Raw genomic sequence first — 20,746 nt, forward strand, 5'->3', positions numbered from 1 at the left:
TGGATTTTATGCATAAATAGATGCATAAAAGAATATTTTTTATTATAAAAGTGTTACTTTCATCAAAATGGATTTCTATATGCATAAAAGAAATTTTTATTGTAAAAGTGTTACTTTCACTAATATTGATTTTTATGCAAAAATAGATGCATAAAAGGATTTTTCTTTTATATAAAAGTGTTATTTCTTTAGAAGTTGGATTTTATGCATAAATAGATGCATACATAATTTTTATATCAAAACAAGAGTTCTCTTTAATCCTTTGTTAAAATCCCATGAATATTGGTAAATGAATAAGTAAATACTTTGTGAAAGAAAATTCTACCGTTTCATATTTTCTAGGAGAAAATTCAAAAAACCTATCGAAGTCGGAATTTTAGTTAAATGATTAATTTATCCCTCATAGGAATTCGTGTGATTAGTTTTGAATTCAGTTAAGCAAATACTCAATGAATGAAATTCAGTAAAGTAGTAATTGAAATATTACCCTTCGATAAAGATAGGTCAGGGAGAACCTTTCCAGACTCAATCCCTTGAATCAGACTATGACCAAGACATAACTCCTTCGTCAGTTTCAAGAATAGACGATGTGACCACTTCAGTAATCTACACTCAAATCACCCACCGAATCTGAAACTAAGTTGAGACCTTTGATTTTGATCTGAGGATCAAGATTAGAGAATTCGAGGAATTCTGCTTGGGAATCCAGACCTGTGATCTAGAAGTATTGGGATACAAATTTAAGAAATACCCATTGTATTCAAAAGAAATTCAAAACTCAAAACTTGCATAGAAACCTTGTTTTCTTAAAGGACTGTCTTACGCCAGAATGCTGGATGGAGCATTTGGTATATGTGTTTTTCTAAGGGAAGTTCGGTTGCAACAGCTGGTGGGGAGTGTTCAAAGGATGGCTCACGCGGCAAAAACCTGCCTAGGTCTTGACCAGCCTTCTGGGTATGGTGTAAAATGGTGTGCTTCCAGTACGATGGGCGAGGGCCGACAAAGCAGTCCCTGAGTGAAGTGCTAGGACACCTAAGGAGGATCTTGGAGGGTTCTGACCAGGCGATGCACGTGCTTGCGGTGCTTAGGACACCCATGCGTATGTCGTGGAAGAGGTCTGCATCCACCTTCTTTGGCGCATGTTGAGGTTATTCTGAGTAAAGATCCACTTTAATCTTTGATGATCTGTCACATCAAAGTGAATCTTTTTCCCAATAGGTAATGTCTCCACAACTTTAAGGCATAGACTATTGAAAGTAATTCCAGGTCATGGACAGCATAATTCCTCTCATGCGTTCTGAGCTTTCGAGATTGATAGGCCACTGCATGACCTTCCTGCATGAGTGCACCTCCCAGGGCAAAACCACTTGCATCAGTTACTACCTCAAAGGGTAGAGAGAAATTTGGCAGCTTCAGAACGGGACTGGTTACCAAGGCGGTCTTTAGCTTATCAAAAGCACTCTGGCACCTGGCAGACCACTAAAATGGGGTATTCTTTTTTAGAAGGTCAGGGGGGAAGCTATGAGAGCATACTTTGGTATAAAAATCCTATACCAACCAGTCAATCCCAAGAATCCTCTGACTTCTTTCATTGTCTTTGGTTCAGGCCAATCTATGACTGCTTGGACTTTTGCGAAATCTGGAGAAATTCCATCTTTGGATACCAAAAAGCCCAAGTATTCAACGTGGTCGGCAGAGAAAGTGCATTTGCTCTTTTTGGCAAAGAGTTGGTGCTTCCTTAGAATCTCAAGGACTTTTCGGACATGAGTCTCATGGTTAGCTGCATTCTTTGAGTAAATCAGAATGTCATCGAAGAAAACTAGAACAAAATCATCCAAGTATTCTCTCTGAGGATATCCTGCATTAGGCGATTGAATGTAGCTGGGGCATTAGTTAATCCGAACCGCATGACAGTAAATTCATAATGGCCATAGCGAGTATTGATGTCTGTTTTCGGTATATTGTTTGTCAATGGATTGTTTTTTAAATTAAAGTTTAAAGAGAAGTGTGTGAGTATCTGTATTCTAAGAAAAAGTTAAGAAAGGCTTTCAATTATGGGTGGGTGAGTACTTTTCTGGTTCTACTATTCTAGTGGTTGGGTGGTGGCTAACCCATGGGCCGGATAGGCTGAAATCAGTAGAGTTTTAATAATAAAATTGATTAATAGGATTACGCTTAGAATTCGAGTAGTTAATTAAAAGCCTGAAGACTTCTCAAATGAATAAACGGCTGTGCCTGATTCAATTAGGAAAAAAGCATTGATCCCTTCAAGTTAAGTCTGTAATAGTTTCCCTTCTATCTGGTTTATTCAGATAAAGGTTAGTTCAGTATCTTGATCTCGTTAGAAAAATTCGTTAAGAAAATATATAAATGGTAGAATCGTCCCTGTTTTTCAGGTGTGGAAAATTTTCCCGGTTTCGGTTTTCAGAATGACCACCAGCTTAGTCTCGTGCCGCCGGACATTCGAGGGCGAGGCCCCGAGTGAGAAACCCTGCCCCACACAAGAGGAAGTTACTTCCGCTGCTACCATCCAGGAATCCGGTGCGCGGAAGGGGCAGTGGGATCTCTCAGTTGTTGGTATCAGAGCATCGTCGTAAATTTACGTAACAGCAGGCAGAAATTGCTTAAAAATTTTAAAGTAAATATGGGAAATAATGTTTTCGCTTGTTAATATTATGTTGTTGGTATCAGAGCGTCGTCGTAAATTTACGTAACAGCAGGCAGAAATTGCTTAAAAATTTTAAAGTAAATATGGGAAATAATGTTTTCGCTTGTTAATATTAGGCTGAATATTTGCCTCATTAGGACTTACATTTGAATTCCCACCTGTAAACAGAGGCAACAACATATCAAATACATCCTGTGAGCTCACACCTGTCTCTTTGGTATATGATAACAAAGGTTGCACATCATCTTCCACAAAAACAACATCTCGACTAATCAAGATACGCTTTGACTGTGGATGATACAATCTGTAACCCTTGCTCTCAACACTGTAACCAACAAAAATGCATTTGACAGCCTTATCATCCAATTTTCTACGTTGTTGCACAGGCACTAAAGCATAGGCCAAGCAACCAAAGACACGCAAGTGACCAATAGAAGGCTTCTTGCCATGCCAAGCTTCGTATGGAGTAACAGACTGGAAGGCCTTAGTGGGACACCTGTTGAGTACATATGCAGCACACATGACAGCCTCAAGCCAAAACGCATGCGGCAAAGCTTGGCTCTTGACCATACATCGTGCCATCTCCATAAGTGACCTGTTTTTTCTCTCAGCAACACCATTTTGTTGAGGGGTATATGGCACTATACATTGGTGTTTTATCCCACGACTAGCCATAAATGCATCAAACTCTTTAGACATGTACTCCCCCCCTCGATCAGAATGGAGGGTGTCCACAATACAATTGGATATATTTTCAACCATAAGCAAAAACTATTTGAAGCACAAAAACACTTCGGACTTTGCCTTCAGTGGATATACCCATGCATGCCTTGAGTAATCATCAATGAAAGTCACGAAGTACAAGTGTTTACCAAATGACGGAGTTTGCATAGGCCCACATACATCACTATGTACAAGTTGCAATTTGCGAGTGGCCCGCATAGAACCATCCTTTGGAAACGCAGAACGCTGCATTTTGCCCAAAATACAGCCTTCACAAACATGTTTCAATGGTGCCTCAAGAGGGGGCAATGAAGCAACCATATCAAATTTCTGCAAGCGCAGCAAACTAGCAAAGTTCAGATGACCAAAACGAGCATGCCATAGTTTTGCATCTGAAACTGCCTTTTCATCATAAACTGCATTTGCTGAATCTTCCACACACTTGTCAAAAGAATTGAGCCTATACAGCCCACGAAACAAGGTGCCAGATACAATAATCGTATCACGAGAAGTCAAATCATGAACAGTAAATCTGTCATCCACAAATTTGACTACAAGTCCAAGTCTAGCAAGCGCAGAGACACGGACAATAGATTCTTATTTATCCCTAGCACATACAAAGCATCTGAAAGTGTGAAAGCGCTGCCATTTGTAGCAGTAAGCATAATTTTACCAACGTCCTTCACTGGGTCAGAAGCATTATTGGCACATGTGACAGTATTCCCATTAGGGACAGCAAGTGAACATATCACGATGCGAGGTAATGTGCTTTGTAGCACCACTATCAAAATACCATACATCAGAGTCAACAGAAACTGCCAAACATGCATCATGTACAGATGGGTCATACTGGCAATACACGCTAAACGCCCATTCTGTATCCTGCACAACATTTGCAGAATCTACATTTGTAGAAGCATCCGCTATTGTGGCTGCATTTGACTCTTTCTTCTTTGCCTCTTTAGCCTTTAGCTTAGGGAAATTCTGAATGACATGATCAGTTGTCTTACAATAGTTGCACCTGATCTTTTTCTTGCCTTTATCAAGAGCCTTCTCAGACCTATTGTTGCTACCTATGGAAGGATAAGAAGTTACAGACCTACTAATAGGAGAAGAAACAGTGAAAGGGGCTACCTTACCACTTCTTCTCTGTTGGGCAGCAACAACAAATGCCTGATCAACTGCATGCTGCCTAGCCCTATTTTGCCTGGACTGTGCTTCTTGCAAGAGCTTATTGACTAAAGTATCATACTTGACAACATCAGGTCTGTCCTCAGTGTAATAAGTCTCCACGTGGAAGCAAAAGTCTGATATGACTCAGGTAAAGCATCAAGAACAGTCTGCACAAGAGAATGATCAGGAATAATCTCACCTGTAGAAATCAACTATTCCTTAAGATCTTTAATCTCAGCAAGAAAAACATTCATGTCATCATCTTCCTGCATAATCTTTGATTCTAGCTCTTTACGCAGGTAAGAGATTTTTGCCTCATTTCGACTTGCATACAAACCAGCTAGAATATCCCAAGCCTATTTTGCTGTTTTAGCTGAACGAATATGTGGAGTGATGTCACGTTTGATAGAAAGTGCAATCAAGGCATGAGCCTGCGCATCTTTACCATCCCAACGAGCTTGTTCAGCAGTGGGTAAAACAGCAGCAACAGTAGAGCTGCTTGAACCTGCAACATCCTCAACAGATCCTACATCCACAGAACGTGGACGTACATCCATACCCTGCACAATGTTCCATACTTCTTTTGCAACCAAAACATGCTGCATCATGTATGCCCAAAGTGGGTAGTTACTGTCTCCATCCAATTTGTCATAAGCAGACAACATGCGAAATACATCATTGCTGTTATCAGCCATGGCCACTGACTGAAATTGATGCAAAAGCTACCTGTAGTGGAGCAAAGACTGAACAAAAAACAACTCGTGCTATGTAGCATGGTCCACAATGGAATATGTATGCCTGTTTTGCAGAAAATTGCACTGTCAAAATTTCTGCACAAAATGACAAAAACACCTGTGCAGAACTTGTAATGCAAAAATGGAGCCCGAAACGACCTCAGATGCGATTTCTAAGAACGCAAAGCCCTATGGCCTGGTTTGCAGAGTATAAGGACCTGCAAGCGCTCGTGAAATCTCATCTCAATCGGAGAACGTGAGTCAAAGGGTGCTAGCGGCGTAGCCCTCGGAGACCGATGCCTGCTCTGATACCAATTGTTGGAATTAGGGTTGCAGGAAAGCACACAAAGCTTGGAGAAGAAGAAGCAAGAATGCACACAACATACAATGTATTAGATTGTGTCAATGTACAAAAGATAAGTTAGCCCTATAATCATGGGCGTATATACAAGCTGGGGGAAAAAACCTCCTAAAGAGGGAAAAAGTGCCCCAGCGGTCCTATGTGTGTTCACACACATCATTGCCTATATATATGGCAACACTATTTAAGTTTTGCATGAGAGTCGGTTAGGGAGGTTGTGAACTCTTTTCTCTGGTACTCAGGACAAAACATAACTAAATATTTATAATGGATCCTATCAATACAGTGGTTACCCATGGGATTAGATGGGGTTAGGCTAGACTGATGGATTCCTATAATAAAATTCAATTCTGTTCAAGTTACGATAGTTGAAGTAAGTCCAAGGATAATCCTTGTTCTATGGAAAAAGAATCAATGGATGTGCCTCTTTGATGGGGAAAAAAGCGTTGGTCTCTATGAACCAAGTGCAAGTTCCTCCTTTGATTTGGCCATGTGACCCGCAGGTTCGGTCGGAATACAAAGGATAGTTAAGGTTGTTGACTACGTTAGAAGATTTTTCTTGGAGGAATCGCTTATGCTTTCTGGGCGAGGGAAGTTTTTTTCGGGTTCGATTTTGGAAGAGCCGCCGGATTAGTCTCTTATCCGGACATTCGTGGGCTATGCCCCCCAAGTAGGAAACTCTACCTTGCCTGCAAGGTTGCTACTTCCACTACCAGCACTCTAGAGTTCGATGCGCAGAGACGGCAGGGATTTCACAGCTGCTGCTAGTATCAGAGCGAATTGGTTGAAGTTGATCAACCAAGAAGAAAGAAATGTAAAAAATTTATAAATTACCAATGAAAGACTGTAATTGGGTGTTGAAACTAGTACAAATTGATATTTAGAATGAAAATTCATAAATTGGAAATTGGGTTTTTAGATGGAAGTACCGCAATTGTGTGGAATCCCTGACTTGCTTGAGGCCTAGATATGATGACATTTGCCTTATAACACCAAGGACTGTGACCACCCGTATATATCGTGGGTATACCGCAGCTCTTTACTGACAATATATATGAGTGAATCTAAGACCTTGTAGTTATGAGCAAAATGCTATCCTAGATGATGATTTCGAATGCTGGTTGATATGATTTTAGAATTCTGGTTGAAAAATTGATGAATTGATTTGGATTCTAATTGAAAGATGATGATTTTGGAATTTTGGTTGAAAGTAGATAAGTTGAATAAAGTCATGAGATGAGGATGAATGGAGAGAATTCCAGTAATGATGTTGGTAGCTAGGAAGACGATCAAGTCTTTCAGCAGATCACTATGAGATTAGTGGATCTTGCTGACAGATTGACCTTGGCCTAGTAGACCCGATTGTGAAATAATAAATTGAGAACTTGTATAGCTGAAATTCACGTGGGGAATGTTTAGACAAAATTACTGGTCTGATGGACCAATACTGTGTTAAGGATATGAATGAACTATTTTCTGATAATGAGTTTTGTATGCTTCTTCTTATAGAAGGGATCTTTATCCCATGATTCTGAGAGGGTTGACCAAATTCTAAGGAACCCCAGAATCAATTGGATCTAAAGTTTAATTCCTTTTTGGTCGAATTATAAATAAAGTGGTATTTTCACCTAAGATTCTTTGAGCATCTGTTAAGTTGGAAAAATGGACTTGACTAAGAAAAAAAAAGAGTCTCATCCCAGATAGCTGCACAGCATGAATAACCACAATAGCTGATGTAGTGGTAGGAAGAAAGAGGACGGATAGATTTGTCACCATTAATGATCAAGTCTAAAATCCTCAATTCTCTGTTAGGAAATTGATTTTTGGAATTAAGTACCGCCTTGGGAGTAAAAGATGATTTTTTCGAGATTATCCTCCAGCTGCTGTTGCTCTCTGCGAGATGAGGACATCTCGCATTTTTTAAGTGGGGTAGGATGTAACATTCCTCCCTCCAGCTTTTGAGATGTACAGGTGTAAGAACCTCCCCTTCAGTATCTATAATCATCCCCTAATTCTGAATGCAAGAAAACATTGTTTTACCCTGTTTTCATCTAGAGAGAGAAAATATTCTAGAGAGAGGTAATACAATTTTGAAATATTTTTAGATAATAATATTTTCCCAGTCAATAGGAAGAGATCCCTTGAAACAGAATCTTAAAAAGAATTTTCCAATGTGCATTAGAAATTAATTGAATATGTGAATTAGACATCTTAGCCTAGGGGTATAAAATTTTAGAAAAATTCTTATTAAGGTCCAAAGAGTGTCAAGAAGGACCAATAAGGTTAATCCAAGTGTTGGGATGAGAAAAAGGCAAAGAATATAAAAAAATCCCCCAAAAATGAGTAAATTCTCATATAAGATGAAGAGTTGACTAGTAAAAAATGAGATTTTTTAGTAAAACAATGGAGTTTTTGACACCTCAGAATGGGGAGAAGGGCTCATGAGGGAAGCGCCTATAAATCACATAAAGAGGGTATTTTTTAATTCAAAAAAGTGAGATATTTCATCTCTTCTCTCTACTCCTTCAAACCAAATCAAAAAAGTGGGCCAAACTAGTTTAAACTTGTCCAAAATGGATCAAACTGGAGTTGGAAGCCTCTAGATTCTAGTTGGACTTTGTTGGTGGCCTTCCTCACCTATAAATAGACCCCCATTCCTTTGTATTTTCATATTGGAGTAACTTTATGCTAGTATAATTTTCAGTTTAGTGTATTTCTATTTTTCCCTCTTCATTGGGCCTCCATTGTGAAGCTTGGGGCTTCACTAAACCTCTTCTTTCTTGATGATTACCCTTTCCCCTTGGTGGCCAAGCCTCTTCCATGAGGGCTACACCATTTTTTCAAGGTAAAGAATCAAGCAAACCAAGGGTAAGCCTAAACAATGTTGTTTATGCTCTCTTTTTAATGTTATTCTTCTTCCCAACCTCCCTCATGCTCAGGAAGAATTTTATTTTGTGGTTTTTCTCTTAAAACCATGTTTTTCTTGATTATGATGAATTAAAGCTTATGTTTAAGCTTAGGTTTATACATAAAATAATTCTTATGTGAAAAGTGTGATTTTAACCATTCTCATTTCATAGTAAATGCGGGGAAACTATAGCAAAATTGTATCAATAGAAAATGAAGGTTTTTGCATAAATTAAATTTTATGCTAAAAGTGAACTTTTGAGTATTCTCATTTCATAGTAAATGCAAGGAAACTATGGTAAAATTTTATCATTAGAAAATGAAGGATTTGCATAAACTAATTTTTATATTAAAAGAGGAACCTTGAGCATTCTCATTTCATAGTAAATGTGGAAAAACTATGGCAAAATTTATATTATTAAAAAAATGATTTTTAATACTGAGGACTATGATGGAAACTCTGTGGTTTTATTACAATGCTGTTTTGGAAATAGTTGAGTCTAAGAAAAGGCAATTTTGTATTGTGGGTGCGTAAGTGGTGTGACTATTTAAGTTTTGCATGAGAGCCGACCATGGGGCCTAGGAACTCTTTTCCCTAGTACCCGGGACAAATCATAACCAAATATTTATAATGGATCCTATCAATACAGTGGTTGGGCAGTTAGCTAACCCATGGGATTGGATGGGGCTAGGCTGGACTGATGGATTCCTAAAATAAAATTCAATTCTATTCAAGTTATAATAGTTAAAGTAAGTCCCAGGATAATCCTTGTTCTATGGAAAAAGAATCAACGGTTGTGCCTCTTTGATGGGGGAAAAAGCATTGGTCTCTATGAACCAAGTGCAAGTTCTTCCTTTGATTCAACCATGTGACCCGCGGGTTTGGTCGGAATATAGAGGATAGTTAAGGCTGTTGACTACGTTAGAAGATTTTTCCTAGAGGAATCACCTATGCTTTCTGGGCGAGGGAAGTTTTTTTTAGGTTCAATTTTGAAAGAGCCGCCGGATTAGTCTCTTGTCCAGACATTCGTGGGCGAGGCCCCGAGTGGGAATCTCTGCCCTGTGTGCAAGGTTGCTACTTCTACTGCCAACACTCTAGAGTTCGATGCCCAGAGGGGGTAGGGATCTCACAAGTTCTTACATAGGGCTGCACAACAACCTGTGCTTGGTCAAGATTCAACATCAACGAGCAACAAGACAAAGGCGATGCAAGCTGAGAAAAGCTTCAAGTTGTGGCTATGGCAGAGAGTTGAAGTAAGCACACTGTGAGGAAGAAGAAGACCAAAGTGGGTCCCCGAGCTGCAAATGGTGCAACTTTGCAGATGCCAAAGAAGCAAGCAATGCAGCCTTGTAGAGATGGCAGGCCTAGATTCCAAAAGGTTGAAGAATTGGGTTGCAACATTGGCAATCCTTGCATGTAGCAATAAAAAGCTACAAATTTGCTGCATATTTTGTAAAATAAAATTGCGCTAAAGAAAAAAAAAAGAAAAGGGCCACCAGGTATGGAAACAATGGAAGTAAATTAAAGTGAACTTATGATTAATGTTTTCTTTAACCCTTAGTGTTGACAAGGGTTCATTCACACACACCTGAATTTCACAAACTTGCTCACATTATTAGTTGACGATGTGAGAAGAAGCATTGAATGTAGTTCACACGCACCCAAAAGTTTTCTACTCGGCTTCGGCCAAAATGGAGTTGTAACATTTTTTTCACCCACATACATGAGGGCAACTGTGCCCGAGCCTACGTGCTTAAAATGAAAAAATTTTATAATCACCCATTGGTATGAGGGTTTCCCTAACTAAGATCATCAAGAAGCTCGAAATGGTTGTTGTAATGTGTGCATGAGTGATGCACGTGTGAGGTGCATGTGCATGGGTTGGTTCCGACTCGAACTTCTATATTCAAATTAGACTCAGTGGTTCCATTGTGATCGAGTCGGCTCAAAACGGACTTGGTGTCTAAGATGGCAGACACGCACACACATGGTTGGTTGATGAACACTCCAATGTATCATTGAGGGGAAGTGTTGAGAGGTAGCGATTACGGTTGTGCAATGCTACATTGATGGGTGAGTTGTGGAACACCTCGATTAAGAGGGGGTGTTGAGAGATGTAATCATGGTGTTGTGTGTATGTGGGATAGCACCCTAGAGGTGCAAGATATTGTGGGAAGATAAGAATGCCACATGTAATATTGAGTGGTGTGTGAGTGTTGACCAAAAGAGTGGAAAAGGGAGTGCCACATGGATGATGATGTGTAAAGTGGAATAAGGCTAGAAAGCCTATATCATTGTATGGTTCACTTGAGATATGCAATAGAATTGAGTGTTGAGTGTGCAATCTCTCTCTCTCTCTCTCTCTCTCTCTCTCTCTCTCTCTCTCTCTCTCTTATGGAGTTCTTAGTGTGGCTTAATCCACCTTAATTGTGTTGCTTAATCTATGTCTATCACCATGATCAGTCCCATTTTAGGATTGTTAACAGAAGTGAAGGATGAAATTGGATCTTTAGTGTGTTCCCATTGTTGTCTACCACCAGAATGTGTGAAACAGTGCCCTACAATTATGTATTACTGTGTAGCTGAGATCCTAAGGGAGGTGAGTATCCTTTGTAATGAGACACACATTTTCAATGTCAGCACATAATTACTTAGTCACAATTTGTGAATTCCCAAGGTGTACATGTGTAGACTTCCAGAAGAGAGAGGCTAAACACTCGGTTTACTTGCCTTGGCAAGCACCTCTACTATGTATTTATAACTTGTGCTGAACTTGGATTCTAATGTTCATGATTTCATGCATCAACAAGCAGAAGAGAGAGGCTAAGCACTCTATTTACTTGCAAGCTCCTCTACTATGTATTCTTATAAGTGCTTGGATTCTACTACTCATGATTTCATGCATTAACAAGCACTCATAAAATTTGAATTATTCCAGGCATTGTTCGAGCGCGTTATCCCATAGCTATTTAAACTACATAGCTACTTCAGATATTATGGTGTCTATAGTTGTTCTCAGATAACTTGTGCTTCTCTTTTTAATATAAGTCTGCATATATTGTGAGATGAATAGTGTTATGTTAATCAAATTTTTTGGCAATTGTTCAGTTTTAGTTCTCGTTCGTTCTTGCTCACTCGTGAAATGGCCATCCCTGTGAGGTGGGGGAGGTACTTTGTGGGCCCAAAGAAGGCTAAGTGTGGGGGATTGGTCTTTATGGGAGAATAGAGCATGCCCCAAGAGAGAGGAGAGAATCTAAGAGATATATATAAATAGATGTCTAGATAGAGTCACCTTTTTAAGTGGCTTTTTAAATTGGCCTTGATCCTCCAACTCTCTCACCAACTCGTGTAAGCATTTGCCTTTCCCGTACTCTCTATGCACCAAAACTCTAATAAGGTTTATTATAATCTGTATTGCTTTCAAAAGATCTACGAGGGTTAGCAGATACCACCCACCTATAGTAAAATTATTTTTTGATGCCCTCAGCATTCAAAGGCAATTCTTTGAGCTTTGCACAATATGGGTAGTGAGGCCTTGATTGAGTGGGTTATTGATCAAGCAAAGTTGGGTTGATCTATTCCACTAAGATATGGACGATTCATTGTGAGTTCATATTTTTTGAAAAGCCTTCTTCCTAGTGCCCTAAGATGATTTGCCTCAATGATTTCATAGAGGGGGATGCATTGCTAGAGGTGAAGGTTCCTTCTTAGATTGATATTGAAGGCTACAAGAAGTATATTCTAGAGGCCTCCATGTCCAACAGATATGCGCTTGTTAATCATGCATTAGCACGTGCTAATCTTGTGGTTTGGTATTGATGAACCAAGCCATTTAGAAAGGACTAAGAGAAGGATAGTGTGTGTGATTGGATGAAGAGTCATTACAAGCACCACTTGCTTCAGAGATGTTTGATAAGCACATATCATGGAGAAACATTTATCATGTTAACCTTGAGGTCACAAACCAATGCAAGGGTGATAAGAAAAAGACCCAACTCACTGATTTTCTTGAGCCTCAATAGAGGCCAATCAATTCAAGTTTCCATTCTTCACAAGCTTCATGCTTTGCTAGGAAGTATTCCAATGTAGATTTTGAGGGGCAATGAAAGTCTATACTTGTAGACATGGAAGGTAGTAGGACCTCAACATCTTCAAAGGATAATGAGAGGTCTACTAAAATTAACCTTGAGGATTTTGATGAAGAGAAAATCCGGGGGGAAGAGTATCATCCCTTGGCAAATGGAGAATAGCAACGCCAATGTGTTGAGATCACGTATTGGGAGTATAAAAAAAGTAATACAAGTGATAGAAGTAAATAGGGTTGATAATTATAATCTCATCATGGAGCAAGGTAAATGATATGGATGGGATGGAACAAAAACTTGATGGTCATATTTGGACAAGGCCCACAACTACTAATATGTCCATCCAATGCAGCATGAGAGTGAGTTATTGTATTGGTTCATTCGAATGCTAGAGGACATCTTGTCCTTTCAATGCTAATCACAAGAAATTCAATAAAACTTACTTTAGAGGACATGTCTAGAAGAAAGTTACCCTTGTTTTACTTGTAAACTTAAAAAATAATAAAATTGTGTGTCATTTTGCCAAAAGCCTACACATTGCATTGATACATTCAACTATGTAGTGTACTATGTCATGCCTCATGATGTTAAGATGACACGACTCATGGTTCATATTGGTGAACATCAAGCATCCCATTCAACTAGGAACATCCAAGGCTAAGATTGAGAAAACAAATAAGTTTGTTGCTAATGTCCTTATAACACTAGTCTTGTAATTGAGCCACTAAAGTGGCTATAACCACAAAATTGGCTCAAGGTCTCATTTAGGTTATCAAAAGTAGGAATAGATAACCATATTGAAACTTAGAAAGTAGTAGATAGATGATCTCCCCTAACAAAGTGCATCATATGGGAATTTTATTTAACCCAAAAAGTGAAATTTTAAAACTAAGACTTTACTAAAAATAGTAAAAAGCCATAAAAGTGGCTAAAATATTCAGCAGCACGCTCTAATTAGAGGGCCAAAAAATGTTGTCGAATTTGATTCTATCATCATTTTAAGTGAATACATACATTGTGTACATGTTAATTCAATTGTTATGGGATTTTTGGCACGTGTAAAAATTATTTAATTGGGTTTGAATAAGATATACAAACATTTAGCGCTACACTTGGCAAGCTCCACCTAGTTTATGATTATTGAAAAATATAATTTTGCTTCATTCTTTGTGGCTCTAGTTTTTTTCAACTCCACATATCTGTTTAGAAAGGTTTCCTAAGAGGAATTTGTTTGAAACTCAATAACTTAAGAGATTTGATTTTTTTTAAAAGAACCTTAAAAAAGGCACAAAAGCATTAGGGGAAATTTGGACTCAAATTGGGCCCTTTAAGGATTTGTACACATTTTCTCTCTATAAAAATGGGCTCATGGTGAAATTTTTGCAAATTAACTCAGAAAGAAGCGAAGTTTGGACATTTTGAATCTACTCTTCGAGACCTTTCCAATGATATATAGCAGGATGGGCAATTTTGCATATTTAAGGAGTCCCCAAATTTGGTGATGATGTGGCATGGTTGAAAATAGAGGTATGGTCTTTTATATTAAGTAATTGTTATCTTTGTGTTGTGCCCCAAATAGATTTTAATTATTTGAATTGTGCATCAATGTTATAGGTTTAGAAGGATTGTTATATAAGAGAAAAAAATCAAAGATGCTTGTCAGTGAAGGGTTGATATCATTTTATTGTTAAAAAGAAGGTCAACATATTACTTCTTCCACCACAGAAGTTGCTTTTCTTGGCCAAGGGCTACCTAGAGATAGAATCTTTGTGTTCAAAATGTCAACTAAGGGACCAAAATCCAATGTCAACTTGGTCAACCATATGAGACGGGGAGGGACCAAAGATTTAAAAAAATTCTTGGGTGCAATTTGACCACACTCATTGAGTTGGAACATGATAGCATGCCATGTGTATGAGTCCAAGTAGATATATGGTCGTGATATTTTAGAAAATGACATTTAACCATGGTGTTATGTTAATGTGCAAGAGCTCATGACTATTGTAGCTTGTGAAATGAAAGAGGAAGACACTGAAAGACAGATTCTATTATGAGAGTTGTTGAATGCAACAATGTGGTTATCCACCAACCGACTTACATAGATACATAGTGGCAAATGAGGCTCGGGCTAATTGGTTAGTGGTAAGAATAGTATTCAATGGTGGATCTATGTATCTATGTAAGTCGGTTGGTGGTTATCCACCAACCGACTTACATAGATACATAGTGGCAAATGAGGCTCGGGCTAATTGGTTAGTGGTAAGAATAGTATTCAATGGTGGCCCAAAGAACGCAATGGGTGGTGGAGAGAGAACGTACATGTTTGTCTCACTGGGAGAAGAGTCTACACTAACACACAAGGAAATTTGTGAAGGTAAATGTGACAAATGAGCACATAGTAATGTGTGAAAGATGGAGGTTGGGTAAGACAAAGAAGAAGCCCACCAACCAAAGTAAGCAAATCTAACAATGTTGGCATCAAGGAAATGTGTGAGATAATCACATTCCCTCAATTGACATTTGGTTAAGTTAGTGGGAAGTGTGGGCTACACATTAAGGTAACCTTATATGAAATAACCTTAATTCATGATTGAATGATACTAGTAGCTTGCAATGAAGCTAAAAATGACTAGTACTTTGTCTTGTTATTATATGGCAAAGAGTCCATTAGAGGACACATGCACTCCAAGTGTAAACTTAGCTAAGAGCATGCATGGGAGCTGTGTTGAAATATACAAGTGAATAGGGTGTGTGTGGGAACAAGCTCTTGGATAGAGGCTGTAAAAGAGAAGATGTAATTGTGAAAGAACCTGTGAAAAGGTGAGAAGAATCTACTGGGAGAGAATAATGGGTAGCATGAGAGAATTTAGGAGTGTGGAGTTATTCTGGGAGATATTCAGTGAAAAGAGAAGAGGTGGAGAGAATCAGGCAAAAGGTGGAGATATTCTGGGAGTGAATCATGGAGAAATCAATGGGATTTGATGCTTGATGTAAACTCTATAAATTGAGGCATAGCCCTAATGAGAATTTGCTGGTTTTTGAGTATCCATGCCTTCATTAATCTATTTGCTAATTATTCACTAATTACGTCCTAATCATTTGCTAATCACTTTGTTAATGATGTTGATTCTAGTGTTTGATCCACCATAGCTCATCATTATGCTCAAATTTCAACATGGTATCAGAGCCATGCCTAGAATCAATTAGGTTTATGAGCCCATTAGTTAATTAATTAGGATTAGTAGCAAAAAAATCAAATTTTTAGTGAGTTTTCACTTCTCCCCTTCACCCCCAGCCAGTGGAGGATCTCTAGCACCTTGCACACATAGAATTAGGGCATAAGTTTCTAGAGTATGGTAGCTAACATCCTTGGCTTCATGCTCAGCAAGACGGCATAGCAAACCGCGTAGAAACAAAGGAGAAATCGACGATGAAGTCAGCGCATTTTTTCTGAGTAAACTGCAGATTTCTCCTTGCTCAAATCAAATTGCTTCAATTCCTCCTAGCCCAAGGGGTAATCAAGCATGCTCTACAAGCTGGTGAAGACAGAATTCAATTTCATCAAGTCTACATTGAGATCAAAGCTCTTCATCAAATCTGCAGGTGACTTTGGTAAAACAGAGATTAAGCTTTCATTATTTGGTCAAATCTTGTATTTCTTGGCTTAATCCTCTACTAGACTCATTGCTATTGATGCCTTTGAAAGCATTTGAGCTCATTTGAAGTGGAAGGCACCAGATCTAGGCTCCCCGCATACTCTGTTTTTTGCACACAAACCAGAGCATTAATTTGCTAATCAGTGATTAATTAGTGGTGCTAATCACTGTATTTTGGTGCAATTGAGGGTTCAAATTAACCATTAGGTATCTGATACAGATCCCTAAAGCTTTAGATTGCAAATCGGAGTTGGTTTGATACTCCAACCATCCCGTACAAATTGGTTACCCTTAATTTAGTGTAATTTAGTGTGATTTTATGCTGATAAAATTGTTGCAATCATCTATTAAACACCAGATTGAGTTGTAAAAGGGTAGACACTGCCCTTGAATCTTGAAATTGGATCAAGACGTAAGACCCCCTTCACATCACCATGAGTTCAGCACAGGAAATAGCCAAATTTAATGGGGAACAGTTTTATACATGGCAGACAAAAACCATGTATTTGCTGATGAGGAAAAATCTGTGGGGATTAGTTGAAGGGAGAGATGAATGCCCAGAGAGAGGAGAAAATGAGTGGAAGAGTAGGAATGAAAAAGCATTGGGACTTATTGTACTCAGTTTAAATGATGAAATCATTCATCATATCATAGGGATACAGTGGGCAAAAGATGCATGGGATGAACTCAATAAATTATTTGTTGATACACAAGCAAAAAATTCCAAGATAAATCTGTTAATGCATGGCAGACAAAAACCATGTATTTGCTGATGAGGAAAAATCTGTGGGGATTAGTTGAAGGGAGAGATGAATGCCCAGTTTTATACATGGCAGACAAAAACCATGTATTTGCTGATGAGGAAAAATCTGTGGGGATTAGTTGAAGGGAGAGATGAATGCCCAGAGAGAGGAGAAAATGAGTGGAAGAGTAGGAATGAAAAAGAATTGGGACTTATTGCACTCAGTTTAAATGATGAAATCATTCATTATATCACAGGGATACAGTGGGCAAAAGATGCATGGGATGAACTCAATAAATTATTTGTTGGTACACAAGCAAAAAATTCCAAGATAAATCTGTTAATGCAATTCTACAAATTGGACATGAAGGAAAGTGAACCTTTAATCACACACTTGAACAAATATAAGAGCATTAAGCAACAGTTGGCAGCTATTGGCAAAAAGGTAGAAGATGATGAAGCATTAGCTGTACTTCTGAAGAGTGTGGACAAAGGAGATTATGAAAACATTGTAGCAACACTAAAGAATGTACCTGAATTGGAAGATACATGAGATAGAAGTAGCTCTACTAGAGCAAGAGAGCAGAGGCAAAGAGAAGAAAGGGCTCGACTCAACAGTAGGAGAGGAAAAAGCATTCTTCACCCGAGGAAGATTCTCTCAAGGACGAGGACGAGGAAGAGGCAGAGTAGGAGGGAGGACCTTCACTTGCCACAAATGTGGAAAGCCAGGACACATGGCAAGAGACTGCTATAGCAAACCCACCCCAGTGAAGAAGGAACGACATCGGCAAACTTCATGGAGGCTCCAAAGGAAGTGGAGTCGGATCATCTTTTCTGAGAGAGAGAGAGAGAGAGACCCCACAACCCAATGTAACCTGCCCCAATAAAGTAAAACCACCTCTGAGCCACCGATGATGTAGGCCAAGTGGTAGATTTATGTGTGAGCACTTTAGTCAAGGTCGCGGGCACTTATAGTAGCCTTGGACACATAGAGAGAGAGAGTGTCAAGGACTATGGAGTTTAGGGACTTGAGGCGCGGGCACTTATAGTAGCCTTGGACACATAGAGAGAGAGAGTGTCAAGGACTATGGAGTTTAGGGACTTGAGGCACTGGTCGCGGGCTATCAAGTAAGGGGAGGCAAACTTGGTATAGGGTCTAGGTGTACTAGGAGTATTCACTTGAGGGGAGGTGTTGAAATATACAAGTGAATAGGGTGTGTGTGGGAACAAGCTCTTGGATAGAGGCTGTAAAAGAGAAGATGTAATTGTGAAAGAACCTGTGAAAAGGTGAGAAGAATCTACTGGGAGAGAATAATGGGTAGCATGAGAGAATTTAGGAGTGTGGAGTTATTCTGGGAGATATTCAGGGAAAAGAGAAGAGGTGGAGAGAATCAGGCAAAAGGTGGAGATATTCTGGGAGTGAATCATGGAGAAATCAATGGGATTTGATGCTTGATGTAAACTCTATAAATTGAGGCATAGCCCTAATGAGAATTTGCTGGTTTTTGAGTATCCATGCCTACATTAATCTATTTGCTAATTATTTACTAATTACCTCCTAATCATTTGCTAATCACTTTGTTAATGATGTTGATTCTAGTGTTTGATCCACCATAGCTCATCATTATGCTCAAATTTCAACAAGCTGGTTAGCTAGGTAAGGATACAAAAACTAAGATTACTCTCTATGACGTACATGTCTCAGATATGTCAAACGTCTTGTTAAAAAGTGCTAAGTAATATGCTCATATGATGGGTACGCATGTTGGTGATGGTCCTAGCTTGGATGCCTTGATTCATAGAGCATCATCAAGAAGCACACCAACTCTATCACGTGTTATACACATAATACAGGGATCCAAGGCCTTTGTATGGGGAGAGTGAAAAGATTAGGGGAGGAGAGAGGGATTGAGATCTTGCACACACACCTTCACATAACAATGGATAAAACACACACAAAGATGGAAGGTTGAAATCTTCTTCCTCTTCTTACTCTCAAAAGAAGGCTACAAAAGATAAGTGAAAACACAACATAAGTACTAGAGTACTATGTACAAGTGGTCCATAATGTGAACATGCTAAATAAGTGACATGGCAAGATAAGTATACCATAACTCGATTGGACTAGGTAGGTATAGTCCAATTGTAGAATCACTGGTGAAGATCCATCGTGTTAGCTACCAAACATGCCAGTGGTGTAAATGTGGAATGGTCACCCATGCATAAATGAGTGTCAGCTCGTGTTGAGGTTGACATCTCAACACTCCCCCTCAGGCTCAACTCCATCTCCAAGACAACAAGAATAGTGTGGAATCTGTGAAGCTTCTCTACTCCCAAGTCCTTATTGAAAATGTCAACTACCTTCTCCTTTGTGCTCACATATACGAGATCAACATCTCTTGCCAATACCTTATCTCTTATGAAGTGATAATGGACCTCTATATGTTTGGTTTGCATATGAAGCATTGGGTTTCTAGCCAACTGTATGCTACTATGATTATCACAATAAATGACAGCCTGCCTATCCACATGTATCCCCAAATCTCCAAGTAGCTTACACAACCAAGCTATTGGTTATGGGCCGAACGATTCCAGACTAGACAACCGCTGAGCTAGAATGCCATCAGAATGTTAGAGCTAGCACACTTAACACTAGTTATTTAATCAACTGCTCAAAGCATGAGGGTATCATTTTCCCACTCTATTACTACAAGTTAAGTAGCATAAAGATGTAATCATCATAACTCTATACGAAGGATGTCACGGCTGTATTTTTATCTGGTGAATCAAAGAAGATCATTCTATATCATCTCTGTATAGTCATTGAGTCTGTCTATATTTCCTTTATATTCGTATTGTCTATTATTATTTTGTGTGAATACGTCTGTTAAGCCTTCTGTATTTCATGTGACAATCTAGATCATGTGCACTTAGTCTTAAGAAATCGTTTCCATTCTCACAATCGCATGTAACCGATAAGTTCTATCTATGTCATCTTGTGCATGTTCTATATTAGACTGGTTTATTACTGCATGCATAACCAGAGACGCTCAGTAGGTTAATCAAGTAAATGGTCAGTCCTTACAACACTTTGGTGACCACGATGTGTTTTACTGCTGTCAATTTCATTTGCTGCTTGATTTCTTTTGTGTTCAAATCAATCCTTCATGTCAGCACACATGAAGTGCGCTACTTGGAAAGGATCCAAGCTCGGGAACTCCAGTTTGCTAGACTTGAAGAAGCACCGAAAGAAGAAGAACAAGGAGTAGACCTAGAAGAAAAACCAAGTAACTCCACTACCACCACCACTGTTCATACTACGCCCACCACCACCTTCTCGACTTCTACATTACAGTGCATGCTTCTCACGACAGTGAAGTATCCAAAGTTCTTGAGGAAATCCTCAAAGGATGTGGATGTCCTATTGAGATGTCAAGCTCAACATGAGCTGACACTCACGAGGCGCCTGCATGACCGTTCAACATTTATATCAGTGGTGGGTTTAGTAGCTGGCACCGACATATCTTCGCAATTCTACAACTGGACTACACTGACTAGTCCACATTTACCCACTCCTCTTAGCATGTTCACATTATGGACTGCTTGTATATACTCTATTATGTGTATTAGTTATAACTTTATCTTCTTTGTAAATCTCTTTTGTTGTGTGAAGAAGAAGAAGAATTTTCAGCCTCT

This window comes from Cibotium barometz, chromosome 13 (genome assembly GCF_041138505.1).
Source record: "Cibotium barometz isolate CiBa-2024 chromosome 13, ASM4113850v1, whole genome shotgun sequence".
Lineage (NCBI taxonomy): Eukaryota > Viridiplantae > Streptophyta > Polypodiopsida > Cyatheales > Cibotiaceae > Cibotium > Cibotium barometz.